The sequence below is a fragment of the Carcharodon carcharias genome, chromosome 17 (assembly GCF_017639515.1).
Source record: "Carcharodon carcharias isolate sCarCar2 chromosome 17, sCarCar2.pri, whole genome shotgun sequence".
Classification (NCBI taxonomy): domain Eukaryota; kingdom Metazoa; phylum Chordata; class Chondrichthyes; order Lamniformes; family Lamnidae; genus Carcharodon; species Carcharodon carcharias.
Genome location: NC_054483.1, coordinates 24,265,791 through 24,276,621, shown reverse-complemented (window position 1 = coordinate 24,276,621; position 10,831 = coordinate 24,265,791).

The window sequence follows — 10,831 nt, the reverse complement described above, 5'->3', positions numbered from 1 at the left end:
TTGCAAATGCTCCAGTTTTCATGGAACATGTTCAAGACACTGATCGAAAGATCTTCAGATCAGAAAAATGTCAAGGGATGTGGGGAAGACTGTGGGAAAATGGCGTTGAACTAGATGACCAGCCATGATCTAGTTGAAAGCTAGAGCAGGGTCAAGGGGCTGAATGGCCTGCTCCTGCTCCTGTTTCCAACGTTACCCTCTTGGACATCAGCAGCCTCTTTGACCACCGCAATTTGCATTATTTAGCAACTTCAACACTGGCATGTTTTACAAAGTGCATTACAGGTGTGTGATCAAACAAAATGAGATTAGAACAGATGAACAATACCTCTGTCCAAGAGGTAGATTTTAAAGAACGTGTAAAAGATGGAGAGGTAGAGAGGCACGTTGACAATGGTTGAAAAGGCAATCAGTATTTGTTGCATCCATTTGATCTATTGGCATAATAGCCCAGATGTTGAAATGTACCTAGATCCAAAACAACCCAACAATTTCATTCCAGATTATTGTTCCCTGTGTGTACTGAGTTTCAATACAAGCTCAGAGTAGGTTAATTCATTACTAGCTAACTTGGTCAATTTGGCATACTTGGACCCAAAGGAATGGCAGAAGGACCAAGGGCGTCATAACCAAACACAATCCTGCTTTCATCCATGCCTTGACTCTCAGCAGCTGCCATAAGAAGATGGCCATCCGGCCCTTCCAGCCTTCACTAAGATCATGCTACACTTGTCCATCAATGTCACTTTTTCAGCCAATCCCTATTTCCATTGGAGTCCAAAAGTATTGATCTCAATTTTGAATATATACGAGACTGAGCATCCACAGCTCTCTGAGTTAGAGAATTCTGAAGATTCAGAAACCTCGGAGTGAATTAATTCCTCCTCATCGCACTTTGAAATGGCTGACTCCTTACTTTCAGCCTTTGGACACTGAGTTCTGTACTCTCCCGCCATGGGAAACAGCATCTCGTTCTCCTAAGAATTTTATATATTTTTGTAACGTCACTCCTTATTCTTTTAAAGGCTGGAGAATATGCACGGATTCCACTCCATCTCTTCACATGGGGCAACACTCTCATCCCAGGAATCAATTAAGCATGGGTAACGCTTTAACCAGTGGGAACACTGCAATTTTACTGCTCTCAAAACTGGGGTGGGGAATGGGGAAATGAACCTGAGTCCTGGACATGTCAGCTGCTTGGTGCACAAATGCTCAGGCAGCAGTGGCTGCCAAAGTCACTTCATTTATAACAGAAATCAGGTCACCAACTGGTTGTTTTCTTCAAGTTTAGTGCCTGCAGCTTTGAAATATCTGGTGCAGTAAAGCACAGGCAGACAGTAATGATCAAGTACTGACAGAGTGAGACTGGAAACCGCTCAACAGTTTGTTAAACAGTTGCTAACTCATTCCAAGCAAGCAATAAGTTGGGATCTGCTTCTAAAGGCAACAATATTCAGGGAAACTTCCCCAACAAAGATTACTGTCACTGTACAATAGGAATGATTTGCAGCTTTTTCAAAACTTTGTCTTTATTTATAATTATTTCTATGAAGGAGATGAGCATGGTGCATTGGCAATCACAGAATTGTTATGACGCAGAAAGAGGCCATTCGGCCCATTGTGTCATCATCGGCTCTCCGAATGGGCATTATGTCTCCGTGCCATTATCCTGCCTTTTCCCCGTAACCCTGCACATTGTTTCTGTTTAAATAATCATCTAAGAGCCTCTTGAATGCCCTGCGTCCAGCGCACTTCCAGGCAGAGCATCCCAGACTCGAACCACTCGCTGTATGAATAAGTTTTTCCCACATCACATTTGCTTCTTTTGCAAATCACTTTAAATCTGTGCCCCCTCGTTCTCGATCCTTTTACAAACAGGAACAGTTTCTCCCCATTCACTCTATCCAGCCCGCTGATGATGTTGAACACCTTGATCAAATCTCTTTTAGCCTTCTCCTCTCCAAGGAGAACAGTCCCAATCTCTCCAATCTATCTTCATCACTGAAGTTTTCCATCCCTGGAACCATTCTTGTAAACCTCTTCTGCTCTCTCTTCGATGTGTTCACATCCTTCCTATAGTGTGGCACCCAGAACTGTACACAATACTCCAGCTGAGGTCTACCGAGTGTCTTATATAAGCTCAGCATAACCTCCCTGCTCTTGTACTCTATGCCCCTATTAATAAAACCCAGGACACTATATGCTTTATTAATGCTCTACAACTGTCCTGCCACCTTCAATGTTCTATGTACATATACACCCAGATCCCTCTGCTCCTGCACCCTCTTAAGAATTGTACCCCTTATTTTATAATGAAATATGGAATGAAACTACCAAAGAAACTTGTTTTTATATCATACTTAAATTATCACATTGTCTCAAAGTGCTTCACAAGGGCATTATTTGACAAAGTCTGTCACTGAGCCATGTAAGGAAACAGTAGGACTGGTGACCAAAAGCTTGGCCAAGGAGGTCAGTTTGAAGGATCATCTTAAAGGGAAAGAGATTAGAGAGGTGGAGAGGTTTAGGGAGGGAATTTCAGAGCTCAGGGCCCAGGTAGCTGAAAACATGGCTGCCACTGGCGGAGTGGTTAATATCAGCATTGAGCAAGAGGCCAGAATTGGACAGTGCAGGGTTCTGAGAGGGTTGTGGGGCTGGAGGATGTCACGAAGATAGGGAGGGAAAGGCAGTGGAGGCATTTAAAGCTAGGATGAGAATTAAAAACTTGAGGTGTTGCCGAACTGCAAGTAGGTGTGTGCAAGCTGCCTTTTGACGTTGTTGCTTATCTATTCCCTGAGAACTGGAGAAAAGGATTCACTGGTGAATCTACAGTCTGAAGTGCCACTTTTTCCAAGCGAACCATTTTGAAACCAGCCGAGATGATCCCTCACATACTCCAAGCCCATGTCAATTAAAGGTAGATAGAGCCTGCGAGTCCGCACTTCAGAGTGGCATCCCACTCCACTGGCTTCCGCACAAAAACCTCCACTGACACTTCCAGTGCCAGTCCTGAGGGAGTGCTGCACTGTCAGAGGTGCCATCTTCTGCATGAGACATTAAAGCCGGGTCACGTCCACCTTCAGATGGATGTAAAGGATGATGTGGCACCATTTTACAGAGCAGGTATCCTGCACACTCTTTATCCTTCAATAAATATCACTAAAATAGCTTATTTTGTCATTGTCACAAAGCAGTCCTTGGGAGCTTACTGTGCACAAAATTGGCTGCAGTGGCTGTACTTCAAAAAGTAATTAATTGGCTGTAAGGTGCTTTAAGATGTCCTGAGGTTACAAAAGGTGCTGTATAAATGCAAGTCTTCCTTTCTTTACTTTTATCCCATGCCCCCTCCTGACTTGGCGTGACACTGCTACATCACAGCCTTAGCCCGGAATCCTTTTCATCAAGTGAGTGGACGGCCGATTCTGCATTTTGTCCCACTTTTCCAGATCCTAGGCTGAACGAGATTAAGATAACCCCAAATTCAATGATGAATCTCGCCTCCCCACTTGAGGTACAGACTGTTCTTCAGGTGTGATCTGACAAAGCCAAAGCATTTCAATGGGGCAGCACTAGCCCCAGACAGACAGTGTGCCAAATGTCAAATCACTGGCAAATTCCTCGTCCAGCACGAGACCATTTGGCCCATGATGCCTGTGCAGGCTGTCTGAAGGAGCTATACAATTAGTCCCAGTCTCTCTGCTCTCTCTCTCTCATCGGCCTGAAAAATGTTCCTACTCTCGAATGTACTGTATCATTTCTCAAATTAGCATAGGCAGGAATCCATCATGATGCCAGCCATTTTCAGAGAGCTTCTAGTCACTGGTGCAGGGTCAACTCCTGGCCACACAGAAGGAAGCCATACGCAGAGAAATAAGTCAGGCTGAATTCAAAAATATTGTACCTCTTGGTCATAGATAGCTTTAATACTCCATCAAAGTGCACAGATTCTTTTTACAAATATGCCTTGTGCGTGTGAACAATCCGTGCGTGTCATCTTCGTCAGACCAGGGTTTGTCTCTATCCTCTGTCATCATTCAACAGCTGCGTCACCAGCAGAATCCTGCAACATCAAAACAGAATGGCCAGGCTTGAATATTCATTATGATTTGCTTTGGCCTCCATTGAGAGTCAGCAAAACATATAGAGGAATAAATCACAATGCAATCAAAGAACATGCTGCATGCTTTTTTAGATTCCATTCAGGATTCAAATACATCTCTAATGACTTGGATCCTGATCATAAGTTGCAATCTTTCAGCAGCAAAATGTGACATGTCCCATCTCCCTGTCACTTAAGGGAATAACAGGCTAAGTCCCGAAAGTTCAGGGACTGGTTTTGTTGAGAAGGAGCTCTGAAGAAGAGTCATACGGACTCGAAAGGTGAACTCTGACTCCCTCTCCGCAGATGTTGCCAGAGCAGCCGAGTTTTTCCAGCACTTCCTATTTTCATTTCAGATCTCCAGCATCCGCAGTGTATTCCTTTCATTTGTTCATAAGGTTGTGGGTTCAAGTCCCACTCGGAAGATGAGCACACAAAAATCTACGCTGGCAATCCTACGAGGAAAGGTTGGACAGGGACAGGCTGGGTATGTATCCACCGGAGCTTAGAAGATTGAGAGGTAATCTTGTTGAAATATATAGGATTCTGAGGGGACTTGACAGGGTGCATGCTGAAAGGAATGTTTCCCCTTGTGGGGAACATAGATTAAAAATGAGGGGTCTCCCATTTAAGATGAAGATGAAGAGAAATTTTTTTTCTCTCAGAGGGTTGTGAATCTTTCGAAAATTTCTTCCCCATGGCGCAGTGGAGGCTGGGTCATTCGATGTTTTTAAGGCTGACGTAGATAGATTCTTGACGAACAAGGGGGTGAAAAGTTATCGGGGGTAGTTGGGAATGTGGAGTTGAGGCCACAATCAGATCAGCCATGATCTTGCTGAATGGCGGAGCAGGCTTGAGGGGCTGAATCGCCTACCTCCATTCCTAATTCATATGTTCATGTGTTTGTAAGCTAAGTGTGCGCCTGATGGTCAAATAAAAATTCTTCCCAGAGGGCACCATTTTTAGTTATGGAGACTGTTCAATAAAAGAACACGAGCACTCTTGACAAAATGTTCTTGTGGGGCTGGGGGGAGAAGCACTCTCAGTCTTTGTCATGTAACACTCAGTACAGATTGAAGTGTTACTATAGAAACAAAATGTTCTCTAATCAGTAATGCACAATGTCAATATCTCCCTCACACACACACACACACACACACACACACACACACACTTTGTAACATGTTTAACCCCTCATTTCGTTTCATCAGCTGTTTCTTGTTCTCCAGTTGGTGTGTTTATATTCCTTCAATCCCAATCTGTTGAGCTGCAAACCCCTTACATGAACAGCATTAAGCCTCGCTGGAAGACTAGAGCTGTGCTTTACATTCTTAATATCAAGGTTTCTCAATGGAAACAAGATGGCTCATGTTATTCTCCAGCGTATTTTTTCCTTTCATGGGCTGTGGGAGAAATAGTGGAATCGGACAGATGTGCACTGAACATCTAAAGTTCCCTGGTTCAATCTTGTGTTTCCAAAGTCTCTTTAGGTCCAAGCCGTGACACTCTTACCCCTCCCATTCAGGAAATTGTGGGTTCACTCCAGAGACCTCACCACAAAAATTCTGGCCGACACACCCAGCGCAGACCCGAGGGAGTGCTGCACTGCCAGAGTTGCTGTCTTTTAAATGAGATATTAAACCGAGGCCCCCTCCATCCTCTCACGTGAATACAAAAGATCCTGATTTTAACCAAGAGCGGGGGCATTCTCCACAGTGTCCTGGCCAATATTTAGAAACCAGTACAAACTCAGTGGGCTGAAAAAACTTTCTTCTCGGCTGCAATATTCTATCATTCTCTGAATTCACAGGTGGAAGCCAGTTGGGAGTAAGGGAGAGGTAAAGTATGGAAAGAAAAAAAAACACAAGCAAGCCAAAAGCAAGGCAATGGCTTCCATGAGATGTTCAAGGTCTATGAGCGTAAAGTACATACCAGTGTGTCATCATTGCCATCTTCAGTCTTCTTCTGAGGTTGAACTGCAAGGCCAAAACAGAAAGATGCAATGAGAAAAAGGCTCGAGGCCATGGTCAGACAAGACAGCCACGCATGTCGACAAGTAGTTGAGAAAAGGCCCAGAATATTTATCACTCTTCCATTCAGATGCCGCCTTACACCCCCACAGGATGCCCCAAAGTGCTTCATGACCAAGGAAGTACTTTTGAAGTGTCGTCACTGTTGAAATATAGGGGAGGCAGCAACCAATCTGTGCAAAGCAAGATCCCAGAAACAACAACAATCTGAGATTTCGCGGAGTGATGTTGGTTGAGGGATAAATATTGGCCAGGACACCTGGTGAGAACGCCCCCAGCTCTTCTTTGCTGGAAATGCCGTGTGATCGTTGATAGCCAAGATGGTAGGTGGCCCCTCCATTTGATGTCCCATACCAAGAGGCAGATTTCAGACAACACAACCAATCCTCTCAGCATTAGAATCATAAATGGCGCATGTAGCGTTTGGTGAGGACTCTGTACCTTCAGACCTACTTCTAACCAGTAATTTTATTTTTTCTTTCATGGGGGTGTCACTGGCAAGGCCAGCATTTGTTGCCCATCCCTAACTGCCCTTGAACCGAAAGGCTGGTAAGGCCATTTCAGAGGGCAGTTAAGAGTCAGCCACACTGCTGTGGGTCTGGAGTCACATGTAGACCAGACCGGGTAAGGACAGCAGATTTCCTTCCCTACAGGGCATGAGTGAACTAGATGCGTTTTTATGGCAATCGAGGATAGTTTCATGGGCACCATCACTGAGACGAACTTTCAGGAGGGAAAACAAAGCAAGGGAATACTCAATAAATGGGAAGTTATTGGCAGAAGTTGAGGAACTGAGACACCTTGGAGTGCATGTCCACAGGTCCCTGAAGGTGACAGGACAGGTGGACAAGATGGTCAAGAAAGCATATGGAATGTTTCCCTTTATTGGGCAAAATATTGAATACAAAAGCAGGGGTGTAATGATGGAACTGTATAAAACGCTGTGCAAAACATAATTGCTCTGGAGAGAGTGCAGAGGAAATTTACAAGAACGCTGCCAGGGCTTGAAAGTTGCAGCTGTGAGGCGAGATTGCAAAAGCTAGGGTTGTTTTAGAACGGAGGAAGCTAATTTTGTACAACTAATTGAGGTGTATAAAATTATGAGGGGCCAAGATAGGGCAGACAGGAAAGATTTGATTTCCCTGAGGGGTCAATTAGAGGGGGCATAGATTTAAGGTGATTGGTAGAAAGATTAGAGGGGACATGAGGGCGGTGGGCATCTGAAATTCACTGCCTAAGTTGGTGGTTGAGGCTGAAATGTTCAACTCATTTAAAATGTACCTGGATCTGCAGAAGCACTGTAACCTGCAAGGCTACGGACCAGGTGTTGGAAAGTGGGGTTAAAAATGAGCGGCTAGTTTCTTCTTTCTCTTGCTGGCCAGCATAGACATGATGGGCTGAATGGCCTCTTTCTGCACTGCAAATTTTCTATGGTTCAATTTCAGATTTTATCAATTGAATTTAAATTCCCCCAACATAGCGGGATCTGAACCCATGAACCCCAAGTATTAGCTTGGGCCTGTGAATTATTAGTCCAATGACAAAACCACTACACCACCATCCCCCCCAGTTACGTACCAAACTTATTTTTTTTAAAGATTTTATCAACACAGTGTCAGCTGCTTTTGCTGGGAGTTTGTTCCATTACTCAAGAGAGTTAAAAAAACACATGGTCTCTCCTGCCTATCTCTCTTTGTGATTAATTTGGAATCAGTCCTGGTGCTTTGAAGATGTAGAGTTGATACTCACCTTTTCTTTCATCTGGATTCTTGGGCTTGGGGTCTCGCTGGCCCTTCCGTTCAGTGGTTTGGAGTCCGAGAGCTCTAAACACCAGCCTCTTGGCGATCACAGTGTTGGTCTGTGCCCTCTCCTTCACCGGCTGCAGGAATTCTGCAAGCAAAAGCAAATAGATGAAGAAGTGCTTTTCAAGTTTTCCCTGCTAGAAATTCTCAGGAATTGACCAAACACAGTGAAGGCAGGGAGAGGATGAAAGAAAGCTGGCATTGATTTTAAACCCCAACATTTTCCAGCAGAAATGCCCAAATACTCCACAAAATCCGTGGACTCTGTTGTTATGCAGGCAGGTGCAACAGCTAATTTATGTGCTGCAAAATCCCACATGTCGCAAACTAAAGACCAAAAAGTCTGCTTTTGATGGTGTTACTTGAGGGAGAGATGTTGAGCAGGAGAATTCCCCAGCACTTAGGACAGTGTGCCTACAGCTTGTATTTTCACCTCAACAGACAGGCACGAAACAGCGTGATTTCTCATCCAGAAGCTCAGACAATGCAGCACTGAATTGGCAGCCCACATCATGTGGCCATGTCCTGCAACAGGGCTTCAATCCATACACTCTGAACTCGGAGGTGACTCAATTCCAACAGAGGTACTGGGAAGGAATCACAGAATTTTAATGGCACATAAGGAGGCCATTCAGCCCACCGTGTCTCCAAATAAGCATTATGACCTAGTGTCATTGCCCTGCCTTTTCACTGTATCCCTGCACATTGTTTCTATGCAAATAGTCATCCAATGCCCTCTTAAATGCCTCAATTGAACCTGCCTCCACTACACTTCCAGGCACCTCAGACCCGAATCACTCACTGTGTGAATAGGTTTTTTTCTCACGTCGTATTTGCTTCTTTTGCAAATCACTTTAAATCGTTGTCCTCACGTTCTTGACCTTATACCAACGGGAACAGCTTCTCCCTATCTACTCTGTCCAGCCCCCTCATGATTTTGAATATGTCTGTCAAATGTCCTCTTACCCGCCTTCTCTCCAAGTCCCAACTTCTCCAATCTATCCTCCTAGCTTAAGTTTCTCATTCCTGGAACCATTCTTGCAAAGCTCTTCTGCACTCTCTCCAATGTGTTCACATCATTCCCTATAGTGTGGCATCCAGAACTGTACACAATACTCAATGCTGAGGTCTAACGAGTGTCTTATATAAATTCAGCATAATCTCCTTGTTCTTGTACTCTATGCCCCTGTTATTAAAACTCAGGACACTATATGCTTTATTAACTGCTCTCTCTACCTGTCCTGCTACCTTGAATGATCTATGCATATATGCACCCAGGTCTTTCTGCTCCTGCACCCCCTTCAAAATTTCACCCCTTATTTTATATTGTCTGTCCATGTTCTCCCTACTAAAATGCATCACCTCACACTTCCCCACATTGAACTTCATCTGCCACCTATCTGCCCACTCCACATATGTCTATGTCCTCTTGAAGTTCCACACCATCGTCCTCACAGTTCACAACACTCCCAAGCTTCATATCATTCGCAAACTTTGAAATTGTCCTCTGCACACCAAGATCTAAATCATTAATATATATCAGGAAATGCAAGGGTCCCAATACCGATCCCTGGGGAACTCCACTACAAACCTTCCTCCAGCCTGAAAAATACCCATTAACCATTAGTTTCCTATCTCTCAGCCAATTTTGCATCCACGTTGCTACTGCCCCTTTTATTCCACAGGCAATAATTTTTCTCACAAGTCTATTGTGTGGCACTGTATCAAATGCCTTTTGAAAGTCCATGTACACCACATCAACAGCATTACCCTCATCAACGTTTTCTGTTACCTCTTCAAAATACTCCAGCAAGTTAGTTAAACATGATTTCCCCTTTAGAAATCCATGCTGGCTCTTCTTTATCAACCCATATTTTTCCATGTGACTACTAATTCTATCCTGAATAATGGTTCTAGAATCTTGCCCATCACTGAAATTAAACTGACTGGTTTGTAATTGCTGGGCTTATCCTTACACCCTTTTTTGAACAGGGGCGTAATGTTTGCAATTCTCCAGTCTTCTGGCATCACCCCTGAGTCTAGAGAAGACTGAAAGATTATGGCCAGTGCCCCTGCAATTTCTACTCTCACTTCCTTCAGTATCCTTGGATGCATCTCATCTGGTCCCGGTGCCTTGTCAACTTTAAGTACTGACAATCTATTCAACACTCCTTATCAATTTTGAAGCCTTCTAGTGACAGAGTTTCCTCGTCTGTCACCATGGCCTGGGCAGCATTTACCTCCTTGGGAAAGATGGATGCAAAGGATTCATTTAATACTGCAGCCATGGCCCCTTCGTCCATGTGTGAATTCCCTTTGAGGTCCCTAATCGGCCCTACTCCTCCTTTTACCACCCTTTTGCTATTTATATGCATATAGAAAACTTTGGGATTCCCCTTTATGTTGGCTGCCAATCTTTTCTCATAATCCCTCTTCGCTTCTCTAATACGCTTTTTCACCTCCCCTCTGAACCTTCTGTATTCCTCTTGGTTCTCAATTGTATTTTCTACCTGACACCTGTCATAAGAACACTTTTTCTTCTTTATCTTAATTTCTATCTCCTTTTTCATCCAGGGAGCTCTGGATATGTTTGCCCTACCTTTCCCTTTCGATGGAATATACCTTGACTGTGCCCGAACCAATTGTTTTTTTGAAGGTAGCCCATTGTTCAGCTACAGTTTTTTCTGCCAACCTTTCTATCTGGCGCAGCTCTGTTCTTGCCCCATCGAAGTCAGCTCTCGTCCAATTAATTATCCTTACTCTGGATTGCCTATTGTCCTTTTCTATCATCATCCTAAAACGTTCAATACAATGATCACTGTCTCTTAAATGTTCCCCCACTGACACTTGATCTATTTGGAACACCTCATTTCCAAGAACCAGGTCCAACAGTGTGT